Here is a 14,270-nt window from a genome sequence, read left to right on the forward strand (position 1 = left end):
TCCGGAATGAATATTCAGTACGATTTTCTAGCAGAATATGTTTATTTGGTGTTCCAGGTCTTAGAAATGAAATGTCACAACTGTTACTCCTCATGTGTTGAATTTTACACCTTATATAGAGATTAATGCTAAGTTTTTTGTTGAAGGATTACTATGTAATTTGAAATTTTCTCAGAAAATTTATAAATTACCCCATAACAACTCTCTTCGTATGTGCTTTTTTTCTCTTTCGGTCATTAATAAAACGCTTGTTATTATTCTCCCTGTCTCCTTAAAAAATCATGAATAACTAAAGTCTTACTTAATTTTTTAGAATTTATGAAAGGGCTTGGCGTTCTCGTTCATTAATAAATTCCCTCTTAGCCGTAAACGTTAGAGGGACAGTTAATAAATTCCTAGAAATGTTTCATACAGTAACATACTAACCTCCAACCACTTGTCATTCAACGACCATACTTATGGCATGATGCCATTCTACCGTATGTAGGTCTACCACTCAGAGTATCTTCAAAATATTTCATCGGCTCCTAATTTACTCTAAAATGGCACCACCTAAAATTTACTTTTTACAATCGTTCTATTATGCATCCCGTGATTGGTGTTTCTGTAGCTACATGTCGATATTAGACATAAGTGTATATAATTTAATTAATCAATCTCTTAAAGACGAGACGTGGGTAGATATTCAAGAATAATACAATATGGTTGTGCGCTTTTCATTAGTACCGCACAGGTGCAACCATAGACAACTAGCTGAAAACCATGTCAGGAATGGGCTTCTCATGTAAAAATATGAACAGTATGGCGTCAGCCGTCCGGTTTGCTTTTGCGGCCAACAACCTCATTGGTGAAGTGCATTAAGGGGCGCATCTGTTTACGACCGAAGAACGACCGCATCTATCAGATACACACGCTTATTCCCTTTGTGCTCATACAGACGCTGATAGGATGAGGCGAATATCCCTGAGAAATCGGAACGACCGCTTTGATCGCGTAGACCGTAAATGAGTTGTTAGTGCGTGATATTGATAACTGTCGAGACACTGGTAATATTTTCAACTGAGGAGCCCCATGTCATGACTTGGTTTTCAGCTAGCTGTTCAGGAATTGTGGCGTGTGACGCTAGTGTTTGACAGCAAGCTCGTCATGACTCCTCCCCAAAAATTGTTCATTTCGAAGCCAATGTTTTGTCCACGAATGTTGCAAAAGTGGATTCTCGTGTCGGCCTCTAGGCGTTTTGCAATCCACGCATTCAAATCGGTTTAGGTAAGTCGCTACTCGTGACGCGGACAGGCAGAGTGATCCGAAATTGAGGGTGAAATAAGGAATAATTAGGGCATCTAACTGAAATTTATATACGCGATTATTTGATCAATTAAGTTCGTAAATTTGTATGGGGATTGAAAGTAGTATGCTGCAGAGGCGAATCCAGAGAGGGGCTAAGGGGAGCTATAATCCCCCTCCGTCGAGTATCCAGTTTACGCTAGATAAAATGGTAATTTTTTTCCGTCCCCCCCCCCTACTACTGGGACGTTACCCCCCCCCCCCCCAACCTCCCTCCCCCTTGTCCCTATCCTAGATCCGGCGCTGGTATGTTGTACATTTTGAGAATTAATGGATCGCGCTGTACTCATCGCCACGTTGCAGAAATTTTTTAAAACCAATTTAAGTGCCCCCAAAAATGTAAAACAGGAAACATTCTTCTACAGAACAGACTGGTGTCTCCTCTATTTAGTCCCCATTTTTTTCCCATGCATTTCGTCTTCTGTTTACATGAACGAGGAACGACCGTTTGAACGAGTGAGCTGGTTAAAAACTTACCGTCATTCTAGAGTTTCACGATGCGCTTGACGTGAGTAATTACGCGGTCAAGGCGAGCGTCGTTATACGGGCAGTTGGGGCGTCGCGGACGGCGTGAGCCGGAGGTCTTCCGCCGTGCTCATCTGGTGCTCCTCAAGACCACCTCGGGACATCCGACCCTGGGCTCTCATCTTCCCATGAGATGGAGGAGGGGTGCGGGGGTCCCCGACATCGACCTCCCCTTTCTCACTCTTGCCAATCCATCCCTCTTCTCTTTCCGAAAAATAAAACCTGGTGTGGCGTCGACCGACTTGCCGACATCCGAGGTGGTCCCGTAACATGAAACCCACTCTGTCTGCCAATCCTCTTTCCCTCTCCTCATGCCCTCCATCTCCGTCACTTCATCACCAACCTGCTCTCATTTTCTCCCTCATTAACATGACGGGAATTTGTACGTTAGCGCGTTTTTGCTTCTGCTATCAAAGTAAAATAAGTTTTCCATTATTTATGTGACTTATTTTTTTAAATATTTATTTCGCCTCTGTTCGTTCACGTAACTTTTTCTCGCCGGCTCCATGTGGTCTTGATTTGACGATTCGAGGTGGTAATCGTCAATTTTGCAAAGGAAAAGGGAAGATAATGCGTCAATGGCTTTAATTAATTTTGGGGTAAATTGCGTCAAGGATTTAAAATGGCCAGCGTTTCCCCTCCTTTGCCGGGGAACTCTCCAGAGCTAAGTGTCGTCTTAATTAAGCATTAATTTATTGCTCGTGGGTGCTGGCAGATAATTATATGGACCTTGTTTCTTTCTAGAAATAACTGGAAGACATGTTTCGCTAATCTTCTGTTGGTTGTCTCATTTGAAGTTGTTTGTGTGTTTTTTTTTTAATTTCCTAGGCCTTCCGGAAGATTCTCCTTTGGATATGTTTGTTTCTGACGAGAATTATCGGTTGTTACATAAAATGTTGCCCATTTGAAAGTCTTGACGCGGGTCATTCCATTAGCCGTTAATATTGACGAGCATATTCCGCGACTGTTTTAGAAATTAGGCAAAGATAATAGGGTTTTCCATTGACGTCAACGTGCGCTTTTTCACCCTGGAAATTGAAGGTGACTGGGTTTTCCAACTGTGTCCCACTCCAGTCTAAGTGGAACTGATGAACCGGTAATCCCTCTCTGGTGATCCGCCGATTTCGATTAACTGTAATAAAATCTGCTATTCATGATTGGAAATAATAGCATTGAATAGGTGTTTATTGTTTTATTTTTATATCCTTTTAGCAATGACGCCGGTGCCTACATCGAATTTAAATTTACTAATCGCTGGAGATATAATTCCTGAACTTACTCTGGGCTTTCTGCTGTGTAATGTAAAGCGTCATATTATCAGAACACTCATAAACGTTCCATTTACTTTTACCATGTGTTATTCGCTTATCGTGATGAATAATTTTGTTCCCTTTCTCAAATCATGGAGAAACTAATATATCGAGTGCAGAATACGAAGTCCCATCCAACTGAGCCAAATTATCGTCATTTGTGTATTGGGATTTGTTGGTCCAGCATCAGAATGAATCTTTTTTGAGCTTTACCTAAATATTTTTTTGGGACATGGCGCCAATCTCGAGAAAATTCGCATTTTTCTCCATCCCGCGTCCCTCATCCTTCTCATTCCCCCCACCCCCTATGACGTCGCTCCTATGCCCCGGGCGATGACGTCACCTCGTACACCACGCTTCGACCTTCCTCCCCTTCATCCTCCACAAAGGGTCCCGGTCCCTTTTGCTGTCATATCCCCTGGCGTCTTGCACATTTACCGCCTCACCTCACTCCCCTCTCACAATGCCCCAACCTCCCCCTCACCCCCCTCCCGCCCCCCGCTTCACCCGCTCGTCCCTCACACACTCACTGCTCCAGGATGTTCCTCGCCCACTTCTTCCTCAGTGCGAGAGCCTGGGGTTTTTCGGAGATGTTAACCGCCACGCCTCTTTGAACACCATTAGGCGTAATGTCTTGCGCAGGCACCCACGGGAGAGTGGTCCAGAATGTAAAGCGATGGGCAATCGCCATTTAGTCCCGTTCGCCACATCTTAAACTTAACGTGACTCGACCCACGAACCAGGCCAATTAGTGGATAGAAATAATTTTTTATTTCCCCGGGACTGAGTCCCGTAGATCATGAAAGCAATTTGCATGAGGTATAGGTTACAAATAATAATGTGACAGATGTAAGGAACGTGAAAATTCTTGTCTTTAATATTTATCCCACATCATTATCTTTGGAATAACTTATTAGTCTTTACGTGGATTTATTGTTGTGCTAAAGTCATATTAGAAAATTTAAACTTATTAGCTGATTTTTAATACAAATTATTATTATTTTTTGTCTTTTCAGCTAAGTCACAGTTTTTGCCTAATGCGGTTTCACTGGTACAAGTTTTAATTGATCCCTGAGTATCGATAAAAATTTATTTTCAATCGTTATTTTTTATTCTTGACTCTTCCAAACTAGATAACTTCAATAATATCCCAGGAATTATTAAATTTATTGCAACATTGGAGGCGTGTTCTATGGATTTCCAACTTTAGATCAATCAGAATCCTTGATCCCTCACAACTCCTACCTGCTTGGTCTTCATCCATATACTTTGAGATATATTGTTCCTTACTCCGTGTGCCGTATCTCCAATTGCCTTTGCCAAGATTTGGACCGCTTACACCTATTCTGTCTAACCTGCATCGAAAGTTTCGCAATCTATTCTCGTTCTCTTCTTCCTAGGCCTTCGGTTTAATTTCCGGACTGCATGAGTCTCCTGATGTAATTTTTGGGGCCGCCTACGAAAGGTTGCAATGCTTTGTGCTAACTATTTAAATAGCGGATCATTGATGCGAATTGGATGCATCAAGACCCTCTGGGGATGACCAACATATATATTCTTATAGCTTTAGGCTGGAAATGTTGCGCTGTTAAACAGATTGTTCACTATAGAGATATCGTAAGAATTTCGATTCAGTGGTAAATTTTAATCTAATTTAAGTAATCCTCTAATCCTCTTAATTTAAATAAAATCCTCTACTTTAAGAGGATCAATTGATTCATCAATTTTTTTTCTTCTGTATTTTTCTTTTCTTAATTTAGTGTTTATTTTAAGATCAAATGGGCGAGTACATTTACTATGTTTGTTTGAGTTTCGAGAGTTCTGACGTTCACGCAGTCTTGTGCATTAATGTCAAATGAGGTATACTTAGACTCCATCGTAAATTCTTTTTTACCTCAGAACCTTATCCTAGAGCTAGCGCGACGTCCATGCTCTTTGTTTATTGCGAACTCGCGACCTATTGTCTCTCAGGGTTGGGATTATAGCATTGTCCTGCTGTGGCCGCTTCATTCAGGGTAGATTATGATCGCATATTTTTGTAGTTACACTGTCCATTTTTCCGCTCGAAGTCAACGGCTTATTTTATGTAAGACCAGAGTGTAAAATTCGTTGGAAAGGGGTCAGCTCGAAAGCAAAAGATTATGATCGTATATTTTTCTGCTCTCACTACCCATTTTGCTTACAGTATACTCGCTGGAGGGTCTATTGCCGGTAGGTACCTTGTGTGCATTGCTAATAAATCCGTGCAACCGACTTCCGTGTTGAAGACTGTCTTGCATCCGGATGCTGCTAAGCCTTATCAAACTGCCTTGGTCGTCCTGCGGTCCCCATAGCAACGTGGCGAGGAAGGCTGTGAATCGTGGCAGCCGGTAGCTAAGGGGGTTGGAAGCAAGCATCGTTGATGTGTGTGTAGGATGCCCGTCTCGAGGTGCAGTCCGATGTCTACCGGGATGAGCATTGTTTCGGGTGGTGTGTAAACTCGGCAGTGTTTTGTTTCCAGCCCTCGACGACGCAGGTTCCCTCTCCCGGCGAGGGTCCCTGCCTTCTCCGTCCGCCTCCCCACTCCCCGCGTTGGCGTCGTCCTTTGTTTCATCGCGGAGACTGCGACTGGAATTAGCGTCTCACGTATGAAGTGCTCCCCGGCTCGGGTTGGAAACATCTCCGTCTTGGGAACTCCGAATCTCCCCCTTGGGTTGTGAATGGCCGGAATCGCCGTAGTTATGCAGTCACGATCTCAAATCGATCTTGAAACGTCAGTGTCTGTCATGTAACGCTCGTTGTAAATAACGTGGTCCGTCATAAGCGATCGAATCGGGCTTGACGTTGTGGAAGTTGCTCGCATTCTCATGGAAACTAACTTTTTTCTAATCTACATTTTTTATTTTGCAACTGACCCGGCTTTTGATACAGTTGGGCCAATCAGAGGATGGCTAAACTACGAAATTGAACTCATCTCGTGTATTGAAAACCCTGTCAAAATGAAGCAAAAACGTGGTTTAAAAAAACATGGTTTAACAAAACGCACTTTTCCCAGTGTCTAATTAGCCGTTATAATTTTTATTCTCAAGTTCATCTCACCTTATACCACCTAAAATTGGATTTCTAGTTTTTTTGCCGTTTTAATTTTTTAAAGAGTTGATCAATAATAAATAAATCTGTGATAGCCCGGAATAATTACGTAATATCTTCTTTACTAACCTATCTAAAAGATAGAATCATCTGCTGTATTGACCCGCAGTGTTTCCGACTTTTAAATCGCTTCATTTTATTTATTTAGGTTAATTTTCATAATGTTTATAATTAGGTTAGGGCCGCGCTGTTTATGGAAAATAATTATTGTATAATTATGTATGCCCCTTCTCCAACCGTGCGAGGGCGTGACTCGCAAGTCAATAAAATGCGTGGTGTATGATTTTGACCAGGGTGGGTCACAGGCCAGCTGCCTCGAACTTAAAATTGAGAGGTGTAAAACCTGCCTTATGTTAAAGTTTCACTTTTTTCTTCTTGATATACCAGAGATAGCGAGTTGAAAAAATTCCATCTACTACACTTATCGGGAGGGGGGGAGGGGGGGTTGAAAATCATAAGATTTCCAAGTCAATATTCACCACAAATTTTTAAATCATGTTTCTTGATAACCTTTGGTGTAGCTTTTATTGATTAATGGAAATCCGTTGTTGATGCACATTTTCGATCGTAATGAATTCATGGGGAAATCTTGAGGTGCTTGGTTCTTCAAATATTATTTTGAGCGGACTAGGTCAGAGGTTAGCCACCTCCACCTGAAAATAAGAGGTGTCAAGACTTCCTCTCACTATTAGGGTGAACCATTCACATTTACCTCTCGATTAACGAGAGATTTCGAAATAAAAAAATCTTCACCCACTCAACGGGGCGGGTTGAAAATCGTGAGGCTTTCAGGGCAGGTCTCTTGAACACCTCTCTCTCGCGAGGGCCCGACTCCTGCCCACCGTGTTTAATTGCGAAAACGGATCCTTCCTCTCCTCATAAATATCTCACGGGCTCGGTCCATTCTTGCCCAAGCGGTTCGCCTCCGTGATTCTCCTCCGTCCGACCTCACTTCATTCATGCCTATCCTCACTTCCCTCGCCAGTTCCTTTGCCGTGGCTCCATTAATGCCCTCCCCGAAGCTCCTTATCTGTCAGTCACTCAAACCTTCCGTCCCCCTGCCCCCCTGATTCTCCTTCCAATTCTCCGCACCACTCAGCGGCCGGATCCTTTGCTGTTGTGGGCAAGGGTTGGGAGTCCTCCTCCGCCACCCTCATCTCATCTATCGCCTCAAAAGAGGGTTCTCTGAAGGGAGGGGGTGGTACAGTACAACGTGGAAAACGGACCTTTGTGACCGCCCCCGCTTCTTCGCGCTCTGTTCCTCGGATATTTCGGGATCTCGACGTCTTGTTCACGGTGAGGCCCGTCCTCTCCCCTCAGCCTTTTCTATGAGACTACTTCTCCTCCTCTCCGTATCCTCGAAGATGGAAGGATTCTTGGTAAGGGGCTAAAGAGAGGAAGAAAAGTGGTTCATTATAAAAAATAGTATAATAATAATATCATTTATGATTCTCAAAAGTTAATTACCGAAAGTACAGTGAAAGCAAAATTTAATTTAGAGGTATTTTGAGGTAGCTTTAGGTAACCCATAAGGCGTATGTTTGGATATCTTACCTTTTCCAATAATAATAATAGTATTAATCGCCATAAAAAGTTAATGAATGGTAAATACAATGAAAGCAAAATTGAAGTATTTAGGGAAGCTTTAGGTAACCCATATGTAATATGTTAGGTCATCACCAATTTCAATCTCTGGCCATGCATTGGAAGATAAGCTGGATTCATTTAAAAGGATATCTGGTAGAAGTAGCAAAAAATAGGTTGTTAAGCCTGGAAAGATTATTATTCGGTGGATATTTCGTGTTAGTTAGCCTATTGGTAGTTGTTACTTCTCCATTGCTAAAAAATATTTGCTCCATTTCACATATAGCTTCAGATTAAATTTACTTTCCCACACATTAATTGTGGATAGGCGATGACTACATTCATAGTCTTAAAGAGCGTCGAAATCCATTTGGAAACGAAAGCACTCGAAACTCCCCCTACCCTCCTCCTCGAAGACCCCTTCGCCCCCTCCCAATTCTTCGCGTTCAGTTCCTTGGAAATTTCGGAATCTCTCCGCCCTGTTCACTGTCCGGCTCATCATCTCTCCGACTCAGCTTTTCCGATAAGGCCACTTTTCCTCCCCGCTTGCCCCCCTTCCTGCGAACCCTCAGCCCTCCTTCCTCGGCCCTGTTCCTTGATGCCTCGGACAACGGCTTGTTATCTCGCCAGTGGCGTTTCCTTGTCGTTTGCCTGGAACTGAATGGAACATCGAGGATCAGGGTATGTACAGTATGTCGGAAATTCGCACAGTACATACTCATCTACATACTTACGAGTGTGTAGATCCTTAATGGGAGACGATGGGCGGTACAATGCTGGGTAAAGGGACGATATGCCTTGAGGCAGACTCGGACGTCGAGATGAACGTTTTTATCGTAGGGTCGAGTAATCATTGCCATTGACAATCCAGAAAGCTGAGTCCCTTGGTTAGTTATTTTTTTCTCTAGGTCTCATTATTTTACGTAGTTTTTTTGCGAATGATTTTCCTGGTAAGTTGGGTAATTAAACTCAAGGATTAAAAAAATCATTTAATTTTTTCACGACGCCGTATATTTCAAGAAATTTATTAACGTCATTACCCTGTCACGAATGGATGATCGACTCCTTAAAGGGGTGACGTAAACAGTGAAATACATAAGGAGGCTGATCACAAAATAAATTAGCCGATGCCCGTTTTCGGCGCTGAAAATTTCCATCGCATCTCATAAACGACGATTTTTCAGACGCTCTAGTATATTTGGATTGAAGCCAATAAAACGTGCATGTCTTTAATGACTCTTACGTACTTCTCACAGACACGCTAACCGATAAAACCAGCTGTGCTTTTGTCCTGTCGCTAGCTCTTTTGGGGGTTTATTTATCACAGGTTATGATTTACGAATATATCTTAAATATTTGCGTACTTTAAATTATAAATGTTTCCCCACGTAGATATATGAAGTTTTTGTCGTGAATTATAAATTTCCGGGTACTTGAGATTGGATTTAGGATCAATGCCGCTCGTCCGGCCTTCTTTAGTAGCGCGGAAGTCGTTTAAAACGTAATTCTGCGACCATTTTTCAATTCCGTGAAATTTTCGAGATGATAACGTTAGTTTTTTATTAGTTTTACATCCGTCCAGTGAAAAAAGATTGAATACGACCGATGGAGAGGGAGTGATGTGTTTCCTTTGCATTACTCGTACCATCCTTTCCCTCCCTCTCGGTCGTGGTATCGAGAGCGGCGTGCAGAGGGTGTTGTCTTCGTGGATGTGTGGGTGGGCGTATTGAGATGAAAGGAAGGGCAGCATCTTCGTGTGGGAGGGCTCTTGTCTTGGTTCCCTTTCTCCTTTCATCTCCAGCCTCACGGTCCGTCGCTCCGGCTCCTTGTTCCAGTCCTCTCAATCCTTTTCCCTCCGACACACGAGTTCACATGCTCACCACGCGGGCCCGTTCTTCTCCCTCCCCCAACCTCCCACCTACAAGCTTCCCTCCTCCCGTTGCTCTCCCAACCTAGAGGTGGTGGCTTGATTTAGGGTTTCAATTTCAGAGTACCTGAGTTAGAATCCCAGCGGCTGCGGTGATTTTATCACATGAACCCTCAAATACCTTTTCGTTTGAAGTTTATTTTATAATTGAGCGAGACCTTCAATGCGTGTCGTAATTTGTGCCGAACGATTGAAGCACTTCGTACTTATATTTAGCTTTTATTTTTCCTCGGGCGATATCTTGGCCATTATTATTTTTTTAAGTATTGGTATACTAAGACTGGGATAAAGTTGCGTCCACTAGATTTTTTTAAGGATATTAATGTTGAAAAATTCAATGTTGCATTAACTATTTTGCCATTAAATAAAATTGTATAATCTAATTGATATATCGAAATTAGTTTATTATTTCCCATTGTCGATAGTGGATATTTGTTTTTTGTGTTCAGCGTCACAAAGCGTCATTCTTGTATATTAGAGAAAATTGAAGATAAATTTTATATTCATGCTGGAGAATATCCTTTATTAACATAAAGATTGTAAGTGTAGTTGCGTCAAACATCTATAAGTATTTCACCGCGTAAATACCATACGAAGACTAATTTTCGTTTCCTGTATGATGATTCTCAAGTTCTACGGCTACTCATTGGCATCTGCATCTAGTATTTCTAACTCCCTGTGGTCTATCCAACCTCATCCCCCGTGTACTTCCAACTTCCCTGATCTCGACCTTTCCTTAGTCCGATTCATATCTCTGTCAACCCATGTCTCCCCCCCCTACCCAAGTAATATCTGAGGAATTGTCATATCCTATCCCCCATGTCCTTTCATGCTGACTGCCCCCAGCGGATTTATGCTCAAATCATTTGTCCTAACCCAAAGAATTGTCCGTATCACGAAACGGAGCTAGGATCCTTGCGAAGGACCTTGTCGCATATCTATCGCCTTCTCAGAGACGTCTGTCAGCCTCTCCTTCCCATACGGCCATTCAACGATCTTCCTCACATTCTCACGTCTTGATCCGACGTTATCTTTCCAGTGCTTATAGTACCGCCAACTTCCCTAATATCCTCCTATGTGTGGTCCGATAGATGTACCATTCCACCTCTGTCCTTCTCAACTCCTGCCCGGGTTTTATCTGAGAAATTATCATCTCCCAGTCCAAATATTTTTTTGTGTTGGTCTTTCTCTGTTGATGCATGTACGTGCATCTTTCGTTCCAAACCTCAGGCGTTTCCGTATTATCAGACGGAAGGAGCATAGGATAGGATCTTTACAAAGGATGCCTCTTCAACGGCTTGTGCTACCCTTTCCTTCCGGTCTTCCTAGGATGCTTGTCGGTCTCGGTGGCGTAGGGGTAACGTCCGCGTCTGCCAACCTAAAGGTCACGGTCCCGGTTTGAGTCCCGAGGTGGATTCAATACCATCCAGGGCATGGATGCATGCGCTTTAAAAAAAAGGTTATGTAGCCCTAAAATCGCTTGTAATGAAGACAATATTATTATTATTAGGATGTTACATCCTCACGTCTTGATCCGATCAGACATTATCTTTTCAATATGCCTCTCTCCTCCCTCATTTCGATCTAATTGAGATGCGATAAAATTCTCTACCCACTACATTCGTACTTTATCATCGTCGGAGTCAGATACGACAAATTATCATCTTTCATTCCCTCTTTACCGTCATGTAGACCATATGTCAGTGAACCTCTGCCGTGTGATACCCGGCCCCTTTGTCTAAAACGAATGGTTCTTTGATGATGATGGATTCTGAATCATCAGACGGGTCTAGGATTTTTGCGGAGGACCCTGTCTCATTTATATATCACGTCCTCAAAGACGTGTGCTAGTCTTCCTTTTCGTTCCAGTCTTCTAGTTTCTCACGTTCTCGCATCTTGATCCGGTCAGACGTAATCTTTCTCATATCTTCGAGGCTGGATCCACTAGGGGTTCACCTGGGTCAATTCCTTTCGGCATCGGCGCTCAGGACACAGGCGGTTTTTTTTTTCTTTTTTTCACATCGTGTGATCATGATCCCTTCGTCATTGATCCGTGGAAACGAGTGTGACAGTCATTATAATCTCTCGATATTCGTCTCATAAGCTGCTCATCATCAAGCGCGGTCGATGTATTTAGATTTTTTTTCCAGCCGTTCAAAATTAACTGCTCAGTGACCGATGCGAGTTGAAAATTTCATTGAAAACAAGTGAAGTGGAAATTGGGTGGAAAGCTCCGGCCCGCTATTTCCCTTCATATCGGCACGGGTGTGATTCTGATCTTGTGAGCGGAGATGCGAATCCAATGAATATTGGGTGTAGGGAGGGTTTACTGTGAGAAAAGTGGCTTGGCATGCCATTTTTTTGGTGGCTAAAAAATTCTTTGAGCACCTCTTGAGTTCGGTTATGATCTCTGCTATAATGTCCAAGCGTGGGAGGGCATATCCAGATTTGTATACCCACATTTCAGGAATAATTATGGCAGCTATAATTCTGACCCATTAATCAAATCACGAAATTTTTGCTCCCCGAACCTAGATCGCTGCACCACCCTGGTCCTTAAGTTCTTTACACAATTTAAGTATACCGGGACTAGCCACGGTGATAACTTTTACGGGAGTCACCCGCAATGCACAATTGTGCGAAAAATCCACAGAGAAAAAATCATTCGCCTTGACCGGGATTCGAACCCGGATCCCTCGATTTCCGGCCGAGTGCTTTAGCCAGTTAAGCTACCGAGGCGTCATTCTTCCCTGCGGAAATTTGTGGACTATACCTGACAAGGTGGTATGGACTGCTGAGCATATTATGCGACGAGCAGTCCAAATCGTGCGCACGGCGCCACAGCCGGAGAGTAAAGTCCGAACTTTGAACACATATAGGTGTTCTCTCTTTGACGAATTTAAGTATACCGGGACTAGCCACGGTGATAACTTTTACGGGAGTCACCCGCAATGCACAATTGTTTTTCGTGGATTCAAGGAAGAGATAATATATGCCCTCTCGGACCACCAAGGATGGTAGCGTAATGCAAATAAGACCTTAGGAGAATCCACGGCCTCTTTTATCGTTGTCATACCTGTGATAGTGTTATGTTTGGCTGTATATGAGGCGCTTTGAAATAAGTCGGCAATTGATAGCCTTCTTGTAATGCCAATAGATATAATTCAGATTTGATTTGGTATTCGTGAAGGTTACTAGGGAATTCCATTGGATCAGATTCTCCAACTACATCTCGGTCGACGTTTCGATGTGCGAGTTGTCCATCGTCATCAGAGCATCGCGCGTCGTGTAACTCGTAACCTTCCAGGATTCTATACGCTGGGAAATCCTACAATAATTCTTCTGATTTAGTATTGCCTGGTGATGCCTTTTTCTTGGCATCTTTAACCTGTGGTTATCATCTCCTAGTGCGGATGAATTACGACTTATATATCGTACTTTTCATGTAATTCCATTGTTGAAATGTGTAGTTATGCAAAAATCACTTGACCATTTAGAAGTCGAGATCTCAGATGTGAGAAGCTCATCTCGGTACGCACTTTGAGAAATCTTAATTCAACCTCGTCATATCTCTATTGACAAATTACTTTTTACTTGTCCACAGAGTCTCCAATGTTGTAACTGATTCTTCGGCGTTTCAATCGCGTTGTAGATTCTGTCTCGTAAGAGCTGAAGACACTAGCCATTATGTCAGGTAAAACTTAGTGCGCCGTACAAATGGTTCCCCTTTTGCCCTGCACTTTTTATTCCAATAACGAACGTGATGCTCTCTGCTTGTGCCATTCATTTTCCTCCTGGCTAAATATCGAGTCAAATGTACCGTGTGTTATTTAGTGAGGCTGGTGCATATTCAATTGTTCATTCGTCATTTAACTCTCTGAAGAATAAATTTTTCGCCCGGGGTGAAGGGACCTCGGGCATCAATGCAATGGATATCGGGATTTGCCAAAAAAATTAAATATTTTTCCTTTTCCGAAATGTGCATTTCCCAGTTGTAATTACCTCTGCCCATGCATTCGTTCGTTTATTTCCTGAATATATATTTGTACATTCGTCAATGATCGAGGGAAAGAATTTTTGGCTTTCATTGCAAATATTATCTGTTATATAAGAACTAGCATATTACTGTATTCGTCCGTGTGCATGCATATTGCCATTTTCTTGTCATTACAACCCCAGTATTTGGGTATTAATTTCAATCCTGGATGAGTTCTCACTGTATAACGGATATTTACGTAGAACTTATGTGATGGGTTGTGGAACCAAGGGGTGCTAGCGATTTCTTTTTCTAAACAGTATTGGGTACAGAGGTAAGGTAAAGAAAACAAACGAGATCAACTAGATAACTAGCAGTGTTTTTGATTATCCACTCGATGTCAGCACTGAACAGAGACTGACACGTATCCCTTGGCCACCAAGATTTTTGTATATTTCTTCTATCAATTTCTGTT

The 14,270-nt window shown here is 42.5% G+C and overlaps 1 protein-coding gene across 1 annotated transcript in view; it reads left to right on the top strand.

Annotated features, from left to right (window-relative positions):
• LOC124155807 (Fanconi anemia group J protein homolog) overlaps nucleotides 1–14,270 on the top strand; it is a 655,383-nt gene that overhangs the window by 266,831 nt on the left and 374,282 nt on the right. The gene's annotated exons all lie outside the window — the stretch shown is intronic.

This window comes from Ischnura elegans, chromosome 3, assembly GCF_921293095.1.
Source record: "Ischnura elegans chromosome 3, ioIscEleg1.1, whole genome shotgun sequence".
NCBI lineage: Eukaryota > Metazoa > Arthropoda > Insecta > Odonata > Coenagrionidae > Ischnura > Ischnura elegans.